We start from the raw sequence: 5,413 nt of genomic DNA, 5'->3' as shown, positions 1-5,413 counted from the left end.
AAAAAAAAAAAAAAAAAAAAAAAAGAAAAGAAAAGAAAAAAAAAGGTATTGAACTTCAGCCCATGGCTTGAAGATATTCCAATAGTTACTACCACTGCAGTTTCTAAACTTTAAGTTCTCACATTACCTTTGGCAATAACTCACTAACTCTTTTACCAATAGCAGGCTTAATTTGATATATCAACAAAAACTGTAGTACGCTCAGAAAATAAGTTGAATGCTAGAGTGTGAAACAATAGCAAATAGAAAATAATGGAAATCTTTTATTTTTACAGTTTTTAGCTTCTGTTTATTCTTTTTTTTTTGTTTTACAATATTAATTTTGTTACTCTTAATTATAATTATTCTTAATTGAATTATTCAACTTGTTTAATGATGCTATTTAATTATTGTTTATTAATATTCCTATTATTATGATTCTTTAATCCATCCTAGCTAGAATAAATTTAATGAAGTTATATTAGAAAGAATCATTTAATAAAATATTGTTCAATAATAATTATTGATATAATGAAAGAGATATTTATTTCTAGGGATGGTGAGCAAATAAACATTCTCGAATTGGGACTCTAGTAGTGGTAGTAGTAGTAGTAGTAGTAGTAGTTAGTAGTAGTAGTAGTAGTAGTAGTAGTAGTAGTAGGAGGAGGAGGAGGAGGAGGAGAGGCAGTGGTAAAAACACATCTATTGAAAATATATGCAAATGGCTGGCTGTGTGAGTATAGAGAATTGTCAATGAGAATGACCAAGTACAACTATTTAATTAACTGGCAGTATGCTTTGTCAATGGTTGCGGTGGTGATGACGGCGATGTTAGCGTTAGTGGTGAGCATTTTCATTATCATCACCACCATCATGAATGAGCATCATGTGTATTATCATCTACATCGTTATCGTCATTGTCCTCATCATTCATCATCATCATAATCATTGTCACCACCATCATCGTCATCATCATTGTCATCATCGTAGTTATCATCATTGTCGTCATCATCATCATCAATATTATCAACATAATGATTTACAATATTGGTACAAAGCCAGAAATTTCTTTTCTCGGTGGGTATGAATGTGTGTGTGTGTGTGTGTGTGTGTGTGTGTGTGTGTGTGTGTGTAGGTGTATGAATGTGTGTGTAGGTATGTGTGGAGGTGTGTGTGGAGGTGTGGGTGAGTGGAGGATCTGTTGATTAAATTGACTCCAATAATTGATTGGTACTTATTTCATTGATCTTGAAAGGATGAAAAGCAAAGATGACTCAGCAAGATTTTAAACTCAGAAAGTAAAACGACATAATCAAAATACTGCAAGGCATTTTGTCTAATTCTCTACTGATTCTGTTATCTACCACTTTAAATAATAATACTAATATTAATGATATAGACTGGACCATCAAAGCTAATAAACTAGATATTGTTGTGAAAGACCAAAACAATAAAGTTTGTTCGTTGATTGACATGACCATATCCTGTGGTCATAATATTTTGGCAAAAGAATTTGATAAGCTCAGAAAATATAAAGATTTACCGATTGAAATCGAAAAAATGTGGCATCTCAAGATGGTTACAATACCAGTGGTTGTAGGAGCACTTGGAATGATTACAAAAGGAACTGAAAATTATTTGAGGATGATCCTTGGCTTACCAGCCATACAAGAAGTGCAAAAGATTGCCTTAACTGGTACGTCACATATACTGAGAAAAGCATTGTCACTGTGAATTTTCTTTCCTTTTTTTCTGTTTTCTTTTTTCCTTTCTTCTTTTCGTTTTTCTGTCTTTCTTACCCATTTTTTATCCTATCACATGACTTTGTAAATAAACAATCTGGCTTGTGTATTTTAATGGCCTACCAATATATAGAGTTTCTTTACCCTAGGTGTCAGGAAGACACTCAGCAAGAAATGAAAACAGAATTGAAAGAAGAGGATGATGATGATGATGATGATAGGAGCATTAACATCTGGGTTTGAGAAATTTGGAAAAATTAGACTTGACATGAGGGTAGAACATGATCAGAAAACTGCTTTATTGGAGACAGTGAGGATTTGATGACTGGATGTTAAAATATCATGGAAAGAGACCGTGTGTGAATCTCTGAGACCCTTGACAACAGGTTGTTGTTTGCTCTTACAAAATTAGTTGGAGCAAGTGAAATCAAGCACTCTGAGAAGTGAAATTTTTTAAAGTCTGGTACTTATTCTATCAGTCTGTCTTGCTGAACTGCTAAGTTAGAGTGACATAGTCATACTAACACTGGCTGTCAAGTAGTGGGGAGGAGGGAACAAGCACAAACACATACACACACACACAACAGGCTTCTTTCAGTTTCCATCTACCAAATCCACTGACAAGGCTTTGATCAGCTTAAGGCATTAGCCGAAGGTGCTATGCAATGAGACTGAATCTGGAACCATGTGGATGGGAAGCAAAGCAAACTCCTTATCATAGAGCCATGTCTGTGCCTGGTATGTATCAATATGATTAACAAAAGGAGGAACTTGCTTGATACTGAAAGACATTGAAAAGAAATGCTGCATTGAAATGCATATCTATTACCACTTATGTGAAATCTCATATCAGGGATAATTGCAGAAGATGTATACCAGCACTTATATGAAACACCTATTTATCTGATGAACAAAGAAGTCAATAAAAAAAAGACAATAAAAAATGCAGAGAAATGAAAGACAAATTACTGTTCACCAAGATGATTTTGAGGAATTGCAGAAAGAGAAGAAAATAACAAATTTATGCATTGCATGAAATGCTAATAGAAAATTGTATGATCTAATTCTACACACATAGAAAAAGTGGCTCCCAGAACTCTTCAAGATCTCAGAAAACCTTGGATGTCTGTTACAAAATGCAAGAAGATGTTGGAGAGTACAGATAACACTTGGAGGTGAAAGATTAACAAAAATACAGATCAGAAAAGAAATCTTTCAACAGAACAGCCTCTCTCCTATGTTGTTCATAAGCACATTAATCCCTTTGTTGATTGCAGTAAACAAAGCTAGGGAAGGATACTTACTGAATAGATTAGGAGTAAGTTAATCTGCTCACGTTTACAGACAATTTAACCCTTTAGCATTCAAATTATGCTGTCAGATCTAATACTTGTTTCTTCACATTGTTTTGAATTAATTAATCACGTATTATCTCTTGTTTCAAGATTTCAATGATGTAGTTGTTTATTTTTGGAATGACATTGTAGGGAAGGGGTGAGAGACCAGATCTGGTTGGTTTGAACATAAAACAGGAAGAACATTTGGGCTGGATGCTATTGGCTTAAATGCTTAAAGCTTTTTTTGACAAAGACAAGATTAAACTGAATGCTATAGTGTAAACTCTAAGAAAATTTAGAAGTGATACTGAGATCACCTTCAGAAATGAGAAATGTGCTATGATGGAGGTGAAGCAAGGAAAATCTATAGTAAGTGCTGGAAAGAATCAACCTGATAATAATAATATATGATTATTAAATGTAGAAGAAGAATTTAACTACCTTAGAATTCTTAAAAAATATTCTGTAATGGAAACAAAAATGTCTTCTATAGAGAATATCTTTTTAGAAAGAAGATTTTAAAATCCAAATTAAATTTGGGAAATATCACATAAGCAATCAACAAAAGGGAAGTATTAGTAATAAAATATGAGGCAGGAATTATTGAGTGGATCTAAAATAAGTTGAATGATATTGACGGGAAAACAAGGAAGCAACTTATAATGCATAAAAGCATGCATAAAAGCATGCATCCCCAACCAGAAGTAAACCAATTGGTTATACAGGAAGAGAAGAGGAAGAAGAGGAAGTGTTAAAGTGTAATAATAAGATAGTAGAACTAGAGAAAGCAAGTCTAAGTTTCAATCCAGATGTAAAAGAAGTTCTTCTTAAAGACATAATAACTGAAGGACTATTTACAGAATTTCAAAGCCCTGCCAGAGAAAGAAAAAAAAACGATGTGAAAAGAGGAATATGTAGAAAAAATGGAAACCAAACTTTGAAGGAAGAAAGCATCATTCAATGTTTTTTGGAGACAAAAGAGATCAAGTCCTCGGAACTTTCCATGAACCTTTGGAAGTTTCTGGGAAGTCCTCGGAACTTTGCAGGGAGTCCTAGGAACTTTACATGAAATCCTCGGAACTTTTCTGGAAGTCCTCGGATCTTTCCAGGAAGTCTTCGGAATTTACAAGGAAGTCTTCGGATCTTCCCAGGAAATCCTAGGAACTTTCCATGAAATCTTCGAAAATTTCCCGGAATTTTCTAGGAAGTTGATCTTAAATCCTCGGAACTTACGAGGAAATCATCGGAATTTTCCAGGAAGTTGATCTTAAATCCTCGGAACATTTCAGGAATTTGCTCCTAGATCCTCGGAACTTTCCAGGAAATCCTCGGATGTTTCCAGGAAGTTACCCCTAAATCCTCGGAACTTTCCAGGAAATTGCTCCTAAAACCTCGGAACTTTCCAAGAAATCATCGGAAGTTTCTAAATCTTCGGAACTTTCCAGGAAGTTGTTTCTAAATCGTCGGAACTTTCCAGGAAATCCTCGCAATTTTCCAGGAAGTTGCTCCTAAATCCTCGCAACTTTCCAGGAAGTTCCTCCTAAATCTTCGGAAGGGCATCCAGTCATGGAAATTTTATCAGATCAGATTGAGCCTGGTGCAGCCTCTGGCTCACCAGTCCTCAGTCAAACCGTCAAACCCATGCCAGCATGGAAAGCGGACATTAAACGATGATGATGATATATATAAGTTATTTGTATGGAGCCAGTACTTGACTTGCTTGTGACATCTGTATGTTCAATTTTCAATGCTGACATGGGTGATGTGAGCACATCGTTGTTTTGCTTGAATGGTGTCCTATGAAGATACATGGAATATAAGCATTCTTACACACACGTGCACACACAAATATGTAGTCGCACACATGTATATAAAAGACATTCATAGATATTCACTGAGGTGTAGACAATAATTTCAGGCTGCTGTTATTCCGTATAGGTAATCCTTTGCTTAGTCAAATGAACATCCACAAGTGTGTGACTATTTATAAATAGGACTGCTTGTCATGTAAACTCTTTGTGCATGTGTGCGTGTGCACATGCGTGTGTCTGTGTATATACATATATGTGTGTGTGTGTGTGTATATATATGTATGTATGTATATGTGTGTTTGTGTGCATGTATATATATACATATATATATGTGTGTGTGTGTGTGTATTTAATGTATGTGAATATATATATATGTGCATATATATTAATGTATATATATTAATATATATATACATACACCTATATGGTATATACATATTCCTATATACATATGTATATATATACATATATATACTTATATATATATATATATATATATATATACATACATATGAAAACATACATACATATATATATATATATA

General features: G+C 34.0%; 1 protein-coding gene and 1 long non-coding RNA gene across 5 annotated transcripts in view; both read right to left on the bottom strand.

Annotated features, from left to right (window-relative positions):
• LOC106877721 (cGMP-dependent 3',5'-cyclic phosphodiesterase) overlaps positions 1–5,413 on the bottom strand; it is a 434,395-nt gene that overhangs the window by 363,546 nt on the left and 65,436 nt on the right. The window lies entirely within an intron of this gene.
• LOC128249297 (uncharacterized) overlaps positions 1–5,413 on the bottom strand; it is a 15,319-nt gene that overhangs the window by 1,950 nt on the left and 7,956 nt on the right. The gene's annotated exons all lie outside the window — the stretch shown is intronic.

This window comes from Octopus bimaculoides, chromosome 13, assembly GCF_001194135.2.
Source record: "Octopus bimaculoides isolate UCB-OBI-ISO-001 chromosome 13, ASM119413v2, whole genome shotgun sequence".
Classification (NCBI taxonomy): Eukaryota; Metazoa; Mollusca; class Cephalopoda; order Octopoda; family Octopodidae; genus Octopus; species Octopus bimaculoides.
This window is presented reverse-complemented; position numbering and strand designations above follow the sequence as displayed.